The sequence below is a fragment of the Rattus norvegicus genome, chromosome 5 (assembly GCF_021556685.1).
Source record: "Rattus norvegicus strain SHRSP/BbbUtx chromosome 5, alternate assembly SHRSP_T2T, whole genome shotgun sequence".
Lineage (NCBI taxonomy): Eukaryota > Metazoa > Chordata > Mammalia > Rodentia > Muridae > Rattus > Rattus norvegicus.
The window spans coordinates 114,492,121-114,509,619 of record NC_141538.1 but is presented as its reverse complement, the minus strand read 5'-3'; positions in this window follow the sequence as shown (position 1 = coordinate 114,509,619).

The following is a 17,499-nucleotide window of genomic DNA, read 5'->3' as shown; positions in this document are numbered from 1 at the left end:
TTTCTCTCCATCCTCCTTTTAAAACACTATTATTAATGGATCAGTACAAAAATTTGTAAGACTACCTTGGAACAGACTAGAGAAACAAAAGAAATAGGTTTTCCAATTCAAGTAATTAAAAAAATAAAATAAAGAGATATTGTTGGCATCTTAGATTAACCATGCCAGAGGTTAGTTTGTAATATTGTTTACCCATTGTAAAACAAAATATACCTAAATTTAGAAGTTTAATGTTTTAAATATTTACTATTTCAAAGTTTCTTTGGTTCATAAACTAAGGAATGGCTTCATGTGTTAGTTCTAGGGCAGATATTTTATCGAACTTGCAGTCCAGATATTAGCTAGGCAGTTTCCTTAGAGAGTGGAAAATGTATTTCCAAGTCTGCTACCTAGATTTTCTTTCTACATAATGGAGATTAGGGGAGGAGAGGAGAAAGTGGAGAAAAGGAAGCAAGAGAGAGAAGACAAGCAACAACAGGTAGAAGCAAGAAGAGAATAAGCGAGAGGAAGTGGCTGCAATGTGTTTCATGGAGTCGTCTTGTGACTGTAGGAAAAGAGTCACTAGTTCACTCATTAATTAATCCCTTAGCTGTTGAACAAAATATATGATTCTTATTTGAATATTGTATACTGACCATTTCATCTTTAGAATTTGTTTAGTCAAACATCAATGCTATCATCTCTAGTTAATTTTTATGGTTAGGCACTGACTCTTCTATATCATTGTCAGAGTGTCTCCTGTGCAGTATTAGAATTTGTTACCTCAATTGTAATCAGATTTATGAGAGGAGCAAGACACCTTCCATCTTTTGCAAAGACAACTGACATACCAGGCTTCATTCCTCAGTCAATTCTTCTTTTGGTGCTTTTCCTCAAATCAGCTCTCTGGGTTTTGTTTATCCTCTTTATCTCTGTTATTTGTACAAATAAAGATGGCAGAGTAAATGCGATTATTATGAGGAGATTATAAATTTTAGCAACTGATTTAAAACTGGATTGAGCTGCTCTCTCTCTTCTGAAGCCATGTGATGCATCTGTGTTGGGGAACGAATTTAGTAGATGCTGGTGAAGCAGGAAATTAAATATGGTCCTAGCCTCAAAGACATCAGATTATAAGCTAACAGTGATGGAGAAACCTTATGAAATGTATGAATATAAGGTAAATAAATAGATTCTAGTATTAAACTTACTGATGTGTGTAATCATATCATGCACATTGAAAGTGGATCCCCAAATTCAATGAGTTTACTATGAAGACCACATTAATAATATTTTGCTTTTCAGAGGAGGTTGATGAAGAGTCCTATCTAACTCATCTTAAATATTCTAATGAGATGAACTTTTTTTTTATCATGGGAGATTTACTGTAGGCCAATAAAAATCAGTTCACATACTGTACCTCTACCAGCATTCATGAGATGGTTATCTGCTTCAGTGAAGAAGGAGTTGAAATCTATTGACCTGTTTGCTAATAGTTTGTGATTTTTCTTGCTTCTTAGTTTTATGAATGGAATAAGTAAATTTAAATTCGTAAACATTGCCCTTCTTTTGTCAAAGGGGCAATATCTGATCCTAAAATGATATAGTCTGACTACAGAAAAATGGCTGCTTCTATGTATTTATGTGCATTAACACAATGAGCAAATATTAATCTCTTTAAAACACCTTTAATCTTTGCATCTTCCACACAATCTCGATCACATTGATAAGGATTTACAACTTCCAGCTAAAGTTTATTTCCCCTGAATCTCGGTGTATAAAATAAACATAAGCACTGCCTGTGGCTTTCATCCTCTTTGGATTTCTTTGGAACAAAGCTATCATTGGTGTTTGTCACGAAACCTGCTGTTCATTGGTCTCTGTTTCAAAGTGACTTTATCCATGGTTTCTCATCACTTCTGCAAGTTAAGGCTTCACTGCTTTTCCTGATTTCTCTGCATTCAAGAACAGAATTTAGTCTGAGACTGTGGTAAAATGACAAGTTTCTATAATCACACATCTTACTTTAAATAATAAGTAATTTATATTTTCTAAAGAATTGAGTACACCTAATGGAGCCTACTCCATAGTGTTATATACAGAACTCTGTCCTGTTTGGATTAATGGTTAGTACTAAGTGGTGAAAGAATAAAATTAATTATGTCTATATTACACAATGGAATCTATTTTTGGTTATTATTCAATGAGTCATTTTTAGGAGAGAAGGGAACATGGATTGTATATTTTGCTAAATGAATAACTGACTTGTATCCAGTGTAAGTTACTTCCCAACTTCACAACTTTATCCCTGTAACTAATGAAGTAGCATCTTTGCTCTCTTCTATACTCTATTATCCTTAGGTTTGGTCTTCTCGTTGTGTCCTGGATTTCCTGGATGTTTTGCGTTAGGAGACTTTTGCATTTTGTATTTTCTTTGATGACTGTGTCAGGGTTTTCTATGGTGTCTTCTGCCCCTGAGATTCTCTCTTCTAACTCTTGTATTCTGTTGGTGATGCTTGGGTTTATGACTCCTGATCTCTTTCCTAGTCTTTCTATCTCCAGGGTTGTCTCCCTTTGTAATTTCTTTATTGTTTCTATTTCCACTTTTAGATCCTGGATGGTTTTGTTCCACCTGTTTATTTATGTTTTCCTATAACTAAACAATGTTTCTGCTGTAAGGGCTTCTACTTGTTTACTTGTGTTGTCCTGTATTTCTTTTAAGGGAGTTATTTATGTTCTTCTTAAAGTCCTCTATCATCATCATGAGATATGATTTTATATCTGCATTTTGCTTCTCCGATGTGTTGGGGTATCTGGTAATTGATGTGGCTGGAGAAGTACGTTCTGATGATGCCAAGTAGCCTTGGTTTCTTTTGCTTAGTTTCTTGTGCTTGCCTCTTGCCATCTGCTTATCTCTGATATTAGTTCGTCTTGCTGTCTCTGACTGAAGTTTGTCCCTCCTGTGGGCCTGTGAGCCTGTGATCAAAGGAGCGAGTGGGATCCTGGGAGATCAACTCTCTCTGGGCAGCTTTTGGGTCTGGAGGCCAGTGGGACAACCTTAGCTCTGGGTACAGATGGAGACTGGAAGCGAAACATTGTTCTTATGGTAAAGTCTATACCTATGAAGGTGACAGACTTATAATTTATGAACGTAAGAAAGTTTCTTTTGGAGACATGGTTACTTGAATATAGCTGGCCTTAATATTGCTATTTATCAGAGGATGGCATTGAGATTTTATCCTCCTGCTTCACTTCCCAGGTGTTGGGATTGCAGATAGGCAGCAGGATTTCTGGTGTTTCTAGTGGTGGGAAGTGAATTTAGGGCTTTTATGCATGCTACACAAGTTCTCTACCAGCTGAGCTACATCCTCAGAACTGTAAACAAATTTTAATAAAAGTAGTTAATCTTATTTAAATGTTACTCTGCAAAAATTAACTGAGTACTTGGTCCTTGTAGACAGAGCATAATAAAAATCTGTATTTTTTAAAAAGTACTTCCTTCTCTACACAGTATTGTTTGATGCATTAAGCAAAAGGCTGGACTCTGTTGTCAGTAACAAAAAAGATAATTAATTGAAAAGAATTGAGAAAAATCAATAACAATCAATCAGAGTTGCTAAAGAATTTCATAAGAATTAATTTCAAAGGAGATGAAAAGACAGTTTTGCTTGTATGCAGAAGACACTGACGAAAGGGGCAGAATCAAGTTTTAAAAATACTTGGCCCTTCTGGGCTCCCGTGGGGGAGGACCCAGGAGCGGCAGGACCCCGCCGGACCCTGAAGGAAACAGACCGGATAAACAGTTCTCTGCACCCAAATCCCGTGGGAGGGAGAGCTAAACCTTCAGAGAGGCGGACAAGCCTGGGAAACCAGAAGAGACTGCTCCCTGCACACACATCTCGGACGCCAGAGGAAAAAGCCAAAGACCATCTGGAACCCTGGTGCACTGAAGCTCCCGGAAGGGGCGGCACAGGTCTTCCTGGTTGCGGCCGCTGCAGAGAGCCCCTGGACAGCACCCCACGAGCGAACTTGAGCCTCGGGACCACAGGTAAGACCAACTTTTCTGCTGCAAGAAAGCTGCCTGGTGAACTCAAGACACAGGCCCACAGGAACAGCTGAAGACCTGTAGAGAGGAAAAACTACACGCCCGAAAGCAGAACACTCTGTCCCCATAACTGACTGAAAGAGAGGAAAACAGGTCTACAGCACTCCTGACACACAGGCTTATAGGACAGTCTAGCCACTGTCAGAAACAGCAGAACAAAGTAACACTAGAGATAATCTGATGGCGAGAGGCAAGCGCAGGAACCCAAGCAACAGAAACCAAGACTACATGCCATCATCGGAGCCCAATTCTCCCACCAAAACAAACATGGAATATCCAAACACACCAGAAAAGCAAGATCTAGTTTCAAAATCATATTTGATCATGATGCTGGAGGACTTCAAGAAAGACCTGAACACACTTAGGGAAGCATAGGAAAACATTAATAAACAAGTAAAAGCCTACAGAGAGGAATCGCAAAAATCCCTGAAAGAATTCCAGGAAAACACAATCAAACAGTTGAAGGAATTAAAAATGGAAATAGAAGCAATCAAGAAAGATCACATGGAAACAACCCTGGATATAGAAAACCAAAAGAAGAGACAAGGAGCTGTAGATACAAGCTTCACCAACAGAATACAAGAGATGGAAGAGAGAATCTCAGGAGCAGAAGATTCCATAGAAATCATTGACTCAACTGTCAAAGATAATGTAAAGCAGAAAAAGCTACTGGTCCAAAACATACAGGAAATCCAGGACTCAATGAGAAGATCAAACCTAAGGATAATAGGTATAGAAGAGAGTGAAGACTCCCAGCTCAAAGGACCAGTAAATATCTTCAACAAAATCATAGAAGAAAACTTCCCTAACCTAAAAAAAGAGATACCCATAGACATACAAGAAGCCTACAGAACTCCAAATAGATTGGACCAGAAAAGAAACACCTCCCGTCACATAATTGTCAAAACACCAAACGCACAAAATAAAGAAAGAATATTAAAAGCAGTAAGGGAAAAAGGTCAAGTAACATATAAAGGGAGACCTATCAGAATCACACCAGACTTCTCGCCAGAAACTATGAAGGCCAGAAGATCCTGGACTGATGTCATACAGATCCTAAGAGAACACAAATGCCAGCCCAGGTTACTGTATCCAGCAAAACTCTCAATTAACATTGATGGAGAAACCAAGATATTCCATGACAAAACCAAATTTACACAATATCTTTCTACAAATCCAGCACTACAAAGGATAATAAATGGTAAAGCCCAACATAAGGAGGCAAGCTATACCCTAGAAGAAGCAAGAAACTAATCGTCTTGGCAACAAAACAAAGAGAATGAATGCACACAAACATAACCTCACATCCAAATATGAATATAACGGGAAGCAATAATCACTATTCCTTAATATCTCTCAATATCAATGGCCTCAACTCCCCAATAAAAAGACATAGATTAACAAACTGGATACGCAACGAGGACCCTGCATTCTGCTGCCTACAGGAAACACACCTCAGAGACAAAGACAGACACTACCTCAGAGTGAAAGGCTGGAAAACAACTCTCCAAGCAAATGGTCAGAAGAAGCAAGCTGGAGTAGCCATTCTAATATCAAATAAAATCAATTTCCAACTAAAAGTCATCAAAAAAGATAAGGAAGGACACTTCATATTCATCAAAGGAAAAATCAACCAAGATGAACTCTCAATCCTAAATATCTATGCCCCAAATACAAGGGCACCTACATACGTAAAAGAAACCTTACTAAAGCTCAAAACACACATTGCACCTCACACAATAATAGTGGGAGATTTCAACACCCCACTCTCATCAATGGACAGATCATGGAAACAGAAATAAACAGTGATGTAGACAGACTAAGAGAAGTCATGAGCCAAATGGACTTAACGGATATTTATAGAACATTCTATCCTAAAGCAAAAGGATATACCTTCTTCTCAGCTCCTCATGGTACTTTCTCCAAAATTGACCATATAATTGGTCAAAAAACGGGCCTCAACAGGTACAGAAAGATAGAAATAATCCCATGCGTGCTATCGGACCACCACGGCCTAAAACTGGTCTTCAATAACAATAAGGGAAGAATGCCCACATATACGTGGAAATTGAACAATGCTCTACTCAATGATAACCTGGTCAAGGAAGAAATAAAGAAAGAAATTAAAAACTTTTTAGAATTTAATGAAAATGAAGATACAACATACTCAAACTTATGGGACACAATGAAAGCTGTGCTAAGAGGAAAACTCATAGCGCTGAGTGCCTGCAGAAAGAAACAGGAAAGAGCATATGTCAGCAGCTTGACAGCACACCTAAAAGCTCTAGAACAAAAAGAAGCAAATACACCCAGGAGGAGTAGAAGGCAGGAAATAATCAAACTCAGAGCTGAAATCAACCAAGTAGAAACAAAAAGGACCATAGAAAGAATCAACAGAACCAAAAGTTGGTTCTTTGAGAAAATCAACAAGATAGATAAACCCTTAGCCAGACTAACGAGAGGACACAGAGAGTGTGTCCAAATTAACAAAATCAGAAATGAAAAGGGAGACATAACTACAGATTCGGAGGAAATTCAAAAAATCATCAGATCTTACTATAAAAACCTATATTCAACAAAATTTGAAAATCTTCAGGAAATGGACAATTTCCTAGACAGATACCAGGTATCGAAGTTAAATCAGGAACAGATAAACCAGTTAAACAACCCCACAACTCCTAAGGAAATAGAAGCAGTCATTAAAGGTCTCCCAACCAAAAAGAGCCCAGGTCCAGATGGGTTTAGTGCAGAATTCTATCAAACCTTCATAGAAGACCTCATACCAATATTATCCAAACTATTCCACAAAATTGAAACAGATGGAGCCCTACCAAATTCCTTCTACGAAGCCACAATTACTCTTATACCTAAACCACACAAAGACACAACAAAGAAAGAGAACTTCAGACCAATTTCCCTTATGAATATCGACGCAAAAATACTCAATAAAATTCTGGCAAACCGAATTCAAGAGCACATCAAAACAATCATCCATCATGATCAAGTAGGCTTCATCCCAGGCATGCAGGGATGGTTTAATATACGGAAAACCATCAACGTGATCCATTATATAAACAAACTGAAAGAACAGAACCACATGATCATTTCATTAGATGCTGAGAAAGCATTTGACAAAATTCAACACCCCTTCATGATAAAAGTCCTGGAAAGAATAGGAATTCAAGGCCCATACCTAAACATAGTAAAAGCCATATACAGCAAACCAGTTGCTAACATTAAACTAAATGGAGAGAAACTTGAAGCAATCCCACTAAAATCAGGGACTAGACAAGGCTGCCCACTCTCTCCCTACTTATTCAATATAGTTCTTGAAGTTCTAGCCAGAGCAATCAGACAACAAAAGGAGATCAAAGGGATACAGATCGGAAAAGAAGAAGTCAAAATATCACTATTTGCAGATGACATGATAGTATATTTAAGTGATCCCAAAAGTTCCACCAGAGAACTACTAAAGCTGATAAACAACTTCAGCAAAGTGGCTGGGTATAAAATTAACTCAAATAAATCAGTTGCCTTCCTCTATACAAAAGAGAAACAAGCCGAGAAAGAAATTAGGGAAACGACACCCTTCATAATAGACCCAAATAATATAAAGTACCTCGGTGTGACTTTAACCAAGCAAGTAAAAGATCTGTACAATAAGAACTTCAAGACACTGAGGAAAGAAATTGAAGAAGACCTCAGAAGATGGAAAGATCTCCCATGCTCATGGATTGGCAGGATTAATATAGTAAAAATGGCCATTTTACCAAAAGCAATCTACAGATTCAATGCAATCCCCATCAAAATACCAATCCAATTCTTCAAAGAGTTAGACAGAACAATTTGCAAATTCATCTGGAATAACAAAAAACCCAGGATAGCTAAAGCTATCCTCAACAATAAAAGGACTTCAGGGGGAATCACTATCCCTGAACTCAAGCAGTATTACAGAGCAATAGTGATAAAAACTGCATGGTATTGGTACAGAGACAGACAGATAGACCAATGGAATAGAATTGAAGACCCAGAAATGAACCCACACACCTATGGTCACTTGATTTTTGACAAAGGAGCCAAAACCATCCAATGGAAAAAAGATAGCATTTTCAGCAAATGGTGCTGGTTCAACTGGAGGGCAACATGTAGAAGAATGCAGATCGATCCATCCTTATCACCCTGTACAAAGCTTAAGTCCAAGTGGATCAAGGACCTCCACATCAAACCAGACACACTCAAACTAATAGAAGAAAAACTAGGGAAGCATCTGGAACACATGGGCACTGGAAAAAATTTCCTGAACAAAACACCAATGGCTTATGCTCTAAGATCAAGAATCGACAAATGGGATCTCATAAAACTGCAAAGCTTCTGTAAGGCAAAGGACACTGTGGTTAGGACAAAACGGCAACCAACAGATTGGGAAAAGATCTTTACCAATCCTACAACAGATAGAGGCCTTATATCCAAAATATACAAAGAACTCAAGAAGTTAGACCGCAGGGAAACAAATAACCCTATTAAAAAATGGGGTTCAGAGCTAAACAAAGAATTCACAGCTGAGGAATGCCGAATGGCTGAGAAACACCTAAAGAAATGTTCAACATCTTTAGTCATAAGGGAAATGCAAATCAAAACAACCCTGAGATTTCACCTCACACCAGTGCGATTGGCTAAGATCAAAAACTCAGGTGACAGCAGATGCTCGCGAGGATGTGGAGAAAGAGGAACACTCCTCCATTGTTGGTGGGATTGCAGACTGGTAAAACCATTCTGGAAATCAGTCTGGAGGTTCCTCAGAAAATTGGACATTGAACTGCCTGAGGATCCAGCTATACCTCTCTTGGGCATATACCCAAAAGATGCCTCAACATATAAAAGAGACACGTGCTCCACTATGTTCATCGCAGCCTTATTTATAATAGCCAGAAAATGGAAAGAACCCAGATGCCCTTCAACAGAGGAATGGATACAGAAAATGTGGTACATCTACACAATGGAATATTACTCAGCTATCAAAAACAACGAGTTTATGAAATTCGTAGGCAAATGGTTGGAACTGGAAAATATCATCCTGAGTGAGCTAACCCAATCACAGAAAGACATACATGGTATGCACTCATTGATAAGTGGCTATTAGCCCAAATGCTTGAATTACCCTAGATCCCTAGAACAAACGAAACTCAAGACAGATGATCAAAATGTGAATGCTTCACTCCTTCTTTAAATGAGGAAAAAGAATACCCTTGGCAGGGAAGGGAGAGGCAAAGATTAAAACAGAGACTGAAGGAACACCCATTCAGAGCCTGCCCCACATGTGGCCCATACATATACAGCCACCCAATTAGACAAGATGGATGAAGCAAAGAAGTGCAGACCGACAGGAGCCGGATGTAGATCGCTCCTGAGAGACACAGCCAAAATACAGCAAATACAGAGGCGAATGCCAGCAGCAAACCACTGAACTGAGAATAGGTCCCCTATTGAAGGAATCAGAGAAAGAACTGGAAGAGCTTGAAGGGACTCGAGACCCCAAAAGTACAACAATGCCAAGCAACCAGAGCTTCCAGGGACTAAGCCACTACCTAAAGACTATACATGGACTGACCCTGGACTCTGACCTCATAGGTAGCAATGAATATCCTAGTAAGAGCACCAGTGGAAGGGGAAGCCCTGGGTCCTGCTAAGACTGAACCCCCAGTGAACTAGACTATGGGGGGAGGGCGGCAATGGGGGGAGGGTTGGGAGGGGAACACCCATAAGGAAGGGGAGGGGGGAGGGGGATGTTTGCCCGGAAACCGGGAAAGGGAATAACACTCGAAATGTATATAAGAAATACTCAAGTTAATAAAAAAAAAATAAATAAAAAAAAAAATACTTGGCCTTGGGCTGTGCCCATGTTTGGCATAAGCCTATCTCTGTGACGTATGCAAATAGAGAGAACCAAACTGAATGGCTTCCATTACTGCTCACGTACTCTGTATGAGATGCTAGACTACGTAGATGTTCCACAGCCTTAGTGCACTAAATTCTTGTGACTGATTTGTGTACATATTCAAATAGCAGCCACAAACTAAAAATTAGCAGAGTTTGCCTAAGGTTCAAAGTCACAAATTGTTGGATCTGTGGCCTATGTGTTAATTAATGTTTCTTTTTTGAGTAAATGGTTGCTGCTCATAGATAGCAGGGAAATTTGATTTTCTTTTAAATATGTAACCATGAGAGTAAGTGTTCTTTTTTCTTTCCTAAACAAATTTTTTCATTTAAAATTTTAAAAAGTCATCCAAGATTTCATAACAGGTATTAAACAGTATTTCTTCTTAATAGGTAACTTGTAATTGCTGGCTCAAGGTAATCTACATTTTTAATTCCACTCATTTTGAACCAGTGCTGTTAATAATGCATGCTTATGGTCCAAAATGGAAGAAATGAGCTCTGAAAAATTACCACTAAGTCTTTTGTACTTTCTGTGTCATTTAAGTGTTTGTGGAAACTTTTATGCAAAGAGAAAATATAAGGAAAAACAAATTTCTTATGATTTAGCAGTTCTAAAAATTCCTTAGTATAATTTGACTTTACTTTGTCTGTAAGCAAACATAGAGATGTGACTAGCCAAGAGAAAACTAAACTAGAATGATCTTTCATTTTTAGGCTCCAATGATTAACAAGGTAAGAGGGATGAAAAGTCCTTACCATCATTTCTAATCCCTGGACCTTTGTTTATTCTAATGAATTAGGAAAGAAAATCTGTTTAGTCGTCAGGATTCTTGGGATGATCATTCAGATGTGACAAAAACATACAAGGAACAAAGGAGAAAGGAAAGACAGAAAGGAGCAAAAGAAGGAAGGAGGGAGGAGAGTGGGAAGGAGGTAAGGATCCTTTCATTGCTGTTCTATCAAAAATAATGGCTTCAAAATTATTTATATATAGAATCTTTCTACATTGAAGCTTTCATATATATATCATAGTACTACATGAGAAAATATTTGTAGATACTTGTTTATACTAAACTATACTGCAAGTGTCCTGTAAGCCATGTAAAATCATACTGTATAAATAAACACGTGGAAATAAAAATTCCTTTGGGTTCTGGCTTTGAAATGATATTTGTAAACAAAGTTAACAATTTGGTATTTCTGTGATTAAAATGTTAAGGATTATAATTTAGATAATTTAGATTTATATACTCTGCAGTTATTTGGTCCTTATGTGGTTTTTAGACATTTCTATAATTACTCAGGAAAAAAAATCAACGGAACTTGAAGGCAACATGATAGGGTAGAAAGGTCACATTTTTAGAAGATGAATTCTGTTTTCGTTCTGCTGTGTAGCTGAAGTCTTTGGCTATTTAACTCCCATTAGCATTCAGTTTCCAGTTGAAAAATGGGACTGATAAATCTCACCTCACTGAAATGTTAAGAGGATCATATCAAATGCTGGAGGTAAAATCCTTCTTAAAGTACTTGGTGAGATTTTTTTTGGTTTAGTGCCTCTCCATAATCTTAAGACATAAAAAGTCTGAATGTTTTTGGTGTTATGGATTAGTAAATAAGTGAGCATGTTTGCAAAACTAAGAAAATCTAACCATGAATTATGCACATTCTAATAAAATTTATATTTTAAAAGAAAACGTTTGCTATACATTTTACTTCTGATATCTTGTTCAAGATAATCCTGATACTAGAGATGGCAGAGACCATCCTCAGAATGGCTCTAGTTCCATTGGATAAGCACCAGAATTCTTAAAATAATCTTCCAAGCCTCTTGTCAGGTAAATTTTATTCCTTGTCATTTGGAGAATGCTGAAGAGCTACAACTAGTTCATAAATATGTTCAAAGCAAGTGTTCTTTGTGGCTCTCGGAAGGTCTGCATTTTTCCCTTAGATGTACCTCATAGGTATTTCATCTCTATCATTCATTTCTCCTTCTTTTGATTCATCTAGAGGGGGATGAAAACTTTCAATCTGACTGGCAGAACTCATTTTATTTAATTTGCCAAACTTTCACTCAACTCTTAGTCCTAGCTCATTATCACCGTTATCGATATTTTCTGGATCAAAATGGGTTTTACACATTCTAAACACATGGAAGGAGTGCATTCAAAATTCTTGCTAGAAAACTAAAATGAACAATGCCTCTACAAATTATGCCACCATGACTTGACATTTAAAATGACCAAGTTAAGATATAAACATCCAGATATGATTACTAATACTTTCAGAGTCCAGGGCACTGTTTTCCGTGCTATCATTCTAGAAGTAAAGGAAATAACCAAGGAGGGCTACATTTAGCCCGACGTTCATTTTTAAAATGGATTTTCTTGTTGGGTTTGCCTTTCCTGATTGAGATAAGTGAAGTCTACCCTAGTTCTCATTTGTTTTCGGACTGCCTTAATGCTTTCGGATGATGGTGGCAGTGTTTTAAGTCTTAGGAACAGGATACTCCTGGAACTTTATATTTTTCTGCTTAGGTTCTTAGAGAATAGCTGATAAAGTGATTGAAAATTAAAGAGGTTAATAGATGGAAGCGGGAATCTAGGGCTAGCAAAACACTCTGTAGACCAACAATAGGAAGGTGAAGTTGTTTAACTTGAAGCTAAACGGTACATACTGTAGGTCAAGGTAATGCTGAAGCTGACTGACATGAATATGCTTTGTTTAGAAGTAAGTCTAGAGAAAATGAATTTATGTCCTTTATTATCAGAAAAATTATCACTGAACAGTGATGTTGAAGTAGTTTTATCCTAAATATTTTTGGATTTATGCTACTATCTCCGTTGTTGAAAAGAATTTGGTAGACAAGGATGCTTGCTCTTTGAGAGGACTGGAATTCTTGTGTGTCCCTCTTTCCATACAATCTCAAGGAGATCTTTTCTTTGCTTAAGCAAAAGGAAAGGGGTCTGAGTAATAATTTACATTTTAAAAGTCCCAACAACATTTTCCTGATCCTCATGATGAATTAGAAGATGTCAAGTCTCTTCCCTTTCACTAGAAGAATATCAATCCAATGTTGAAATGATACTCATATTAATTATGAAGATTAAAAGGCCCATTTGGCAGAATGCTGTTAAGAAATGGGTGAATTATCTTCGATAATAAATAGGTAAAATTGAGCTAATCATTTATTTAATGTGTATAGCTATTGAATGCAATGTATGAATTAGACTCGGGCCTGAGAACTGGTGAAAACCGATGTAAAAGAACTCAGAGCTCACAGAGTGGACTGGGCTTTAGAGGCACAAAGGTTCTGGGATCACAGTATTTTAGCATGCTATAGGAGGCTTTTTGAGTGGAATTAAAGATTGTTGACGTTCACGAGAGTGAAACTCTTGATGCTTTAGTGATTCAGAACCTTACCGACTAACCAGTTTTAGGCAGAATAGTCTCATAATATAAAGGGAGAATGGAGTGGTGGACGGAATACGAGCACGTGTTAAGAATAAACACTTCCGTGATGCATACCGGAGTGATGGGTACAATGATATACACCCACCCACATTCACTAAAGTTGTCTCCTAAAGCAGCAAAGTCTTTAGGGGCCTTGAAGAGTCGGGAGAAATTATTTCACGGTTTCTACTGTTGTAAATTAAGTGCCTCTGACCATGCTACTGTTGGGTCTCTGAACTCATGGTTTAAGTGCCTTGCAATTCTGAGTCTGTCTATAGCAAACCTCTGAGCCCTCCCTGCTGAGGCGGCATCAGTTTGTCCCCCCCGCACCTCTGCCTGGATGTACAGGGTTTAAAACAGAAATTTGGAGGTTAGGTTGCATTGGGTCTCACTGTTCTCTGTACAACGAAAATAATGTGATACAAAAATGAGTTAAATCGAAGCATGAAACAAAGTCAGTGTTAGCTTTCCCAAACCGCACTGCTTCATTCTGAAACTCCCAACTGAGAATCTCAGACCAGACAATATTCTCGCTTTACTGCTAACAACAAAGAATACTTCCGTGTTTCCCTTCTCACAGCCACTTGCTGCCTACACTTTTACTCATACAGATATGGAAGATGAAGCTGAACATTGCTATAGAAGGATTATTGGATCATCTTGTTTTTCGGCTGACAAACAGGAAGAAGCATAGCCAAAACCCACAGAGTATTAAGGTAACTAGCACACCACTGCAGGCCGATGCTCCTGCGTCTGTCCTCTCTAGGCTCCTCTGAATGAAAAGGAAAGTGAATGCGTGCCTGGGTGCCTGACAGATGACACACAGTCTCAACCCCTGTTTGAGGGTTTGCGATAACTTTAAAATTCACATGCATTTTTCATTTTACCTCGGAATATATTCACATCTGTTTTAATATCCAAGAGAATGTCCAAGTTTCGTGTCAACAAGTGAAGTAGTTGCCACAATGAAGTAGTACTGACGTGATCCTCTGTTCTCTATTCCCCCAGGATGACACGATCTACTTACGCATCTCCAAATTGAAAAATGAGTCATTTGGATGTCATTTCAATATTATGGTTTTCTGTCCACCACCCTCGACACATCCTCAGAGGGACACTAGAAAGGCTGACGGCAATAAAAGCTTACCTTTCAGGAGTAGCTGCAGTAAAAGGATGCTTGCTAGCCACAGTTTGTAAACCAGAGTTGTACACATGCAGTAATGCTATGCTGTGATCTCACACTCCCTTGACTCTCGTGCATTAGAAGTAATGCAGAGCTAAATTAGTTATTTCCTGGGTCTAATATATCTATCCATTTTAATAGCATTCACATTTGTCTATATTATAAGAATAACATCCAGAAGTTTAAAAGTAGAAACAAAATTCATATTTTTGAGGCATGGGATGAATATAGAGGCTGCTAGAAAAAGAGGGCATTTTTCTTCAACGAGGCAGAAAAGGAATAACTTTACAAGCTCAGCGAATTGCAGAGTACTGCAGTTAGGTCTGTGCGCGGATTCTTCATTATGTGGAAAGCTAATATAGTTAGCAGAACATTTTTTTTCTTTAAATGCACATCAAACCCGAGGATGAAATGCAGTCACAAAATAAGCTTCTCAAGTCCTGGAAGCCATAAATTCCCCCAATGTTATAACTTAATCTTCTGGAAATACTCCAAATAGCAGCCCTGAGTTCCCTTGACTGAAATTCTCTCATTTTCTCCCTGTGTGCATTTAACTTTATTCTTTATTGAATAAAAAGGGGAGGTATAAAAAAGGACTTGGTTTATTGCTTCTAATAAAAGAAATGTAATTTGAATACCCAAGGATGTAATCAGATCATAGCATTTCAGTTGTATTACTAATATGGTCATAAAATAAATAAGTTGCATGCTAAAAGAGCTCACCACGCAAGTGCATCTTGTCACCCCGTCTCATCCATCTTTCCTTGCCATTTTCCGTCTGTCAGCGTTTTCCCCTCAGCTTTTGGCTTGCACCTAGCTATTTTTCACCCATCTTTCACTGTTGTCTTGTTACCCTCTCGGTTTAATAGATAGAGGTAGAAGGAATCTGCTGCACCTCACGCTTCTTTAGTTTTTGGACTCTCAATTTGTCACTTGACCACTCTGCTTGCTCCTTTCTTGTCTTGTTCATTAAGTCAGGTACGAATGCATGAAACCGGGTGTTTCTCATGTTGATGTTTCTAAACAATCGGTCTTTTAGCTCCGGGAACCTGTGAAGCTTGTCCCTGATGAAAACTTCTAACAGGAAGAATGTGATCTTTCCCTTTTTCTGTTATATTCTGAAGTTCAAAATCTTAGAAAATGAAACTAACTGAAAGGGTATTTTAATTTTGGGTCTGGACAGGACAATTAATGTTTCCTTTAAGTGTTAGTATTCATTTAAAAGTCTGTTTCTGAATAGACAACAAATAAAAAATTTTGATCATGAAAATGTTGGGCAATATTAAGCTCGAAAATCAGATTTATGGCAACTTAATTAATTTGAACCTATAGATCTTACTTGATAAATGTGATCAATGTGTATAAATTTTATTAAGACAAAATTTAAGTTCAAAAGTAGTCACAGCCTTCAGGGATGAACCGACACTGCTATTTCTTCAATAAGAATTCTTATTTGATAATCTAATTTTGTATTATTCAATGAAGAAATTGATTTTCTAGAAAAATACATATTTTATTTTCATACTGAGTCCTGGAATGATTTTTCTCTTCTACTTTGTCATGCCTTGTGGGCACTAGAGGGGAGCCCTTTGACAGCAGAGTTGAATTATAGCTCCAGTTATTGACCCTTGGCAGCAAATGAGATGCACCTTGGAATTTACTGAATCATCATGTTTTTCTAGCCAGGAGAATTAGGACAAACATCTCTCTTTACTTTATTCTAAAAATCACACAGTCACTCCATGACCATGATCCTATTCTTTGAAGCAATTTCATTGTTGTCATTGCTCAAAAAAAATCTCTATTTCTTTGGGAATTGTATGAGACTATTAGTAAAAATGACCTATGCCTGCTAAAGGATATGAGACTAACTCTTTGCAGTGAGGATTAAATGAAATTCGATAAAATATTGAACTTACTCTTTCCTCCCACTAGAATCCACTGGTAGTTTTCCAGATTTTGAAGAGTATCTGTTTTGGCATCACGACTTTGTGAAGTGTGGATTCATAGGGGACATAGGGTTACGTGATCCACACCAAACATCCCATCAACATGAAACTGTCTTCAGAGGCAGCCTCAGTTCTTAAATCTCTCAAGCTACCTCCTTCTCAGTGTGACAGAAACCTGACAGTGCTTGCCATAGATGCTTCCTTAGATTTTAAGTCACATGTATATGACAGATATTTGATGGGAAATGTTAACCTTTGTACAAGTACCTATTCTTCTGCATTCCCAAGCCTTCCCAATGTCTTGTTTCCCATTCTTCCTTCTGGTTTGTTGAGTAGCCATCATCTCTGGTCTTTAGTGAATGTTTAAATTGGAGGAGATCTTGGTTATTGTATTGGGTGGTGATAAAATGGCCTTCTACACAACCAACACTAATAAACAAGCCTACTGTGAAGCAAACTGGATCCTCTAGATATTCTATGTAGGGTATCTAGAAAAACATCAAGTCTGATAGTATAGAAAAATTAAGGCACCTGAATTTCTGGTGGAGATAGAGAATGGAAGAAAGAATTCGAAGGGTGTTTGTCTTTAGAGCTCTTTATCTCATATTTTGAACTTGGAAATAGCTTTGACTTAGACGAATTAAAAACCATTGAATGGGAGAACCAACAGAAAAATGTGATAAGCACTAAAACTCCCATTGAATTTGGGAATTCCCCTGCATGTCATTGCCTGAAAAGACCCCTTGATATGCCAATGGACAGAGCCCACCCTTCATAAAAGCTGACCACCTAGTTTTGTTTCATTTTCTATACTCTTCATAGGAAAAACCTAGGTACCTCTTGACTTCAGTGATGTTATTAATACACATTTCTAATACACCTCAAATGCAGTGGGT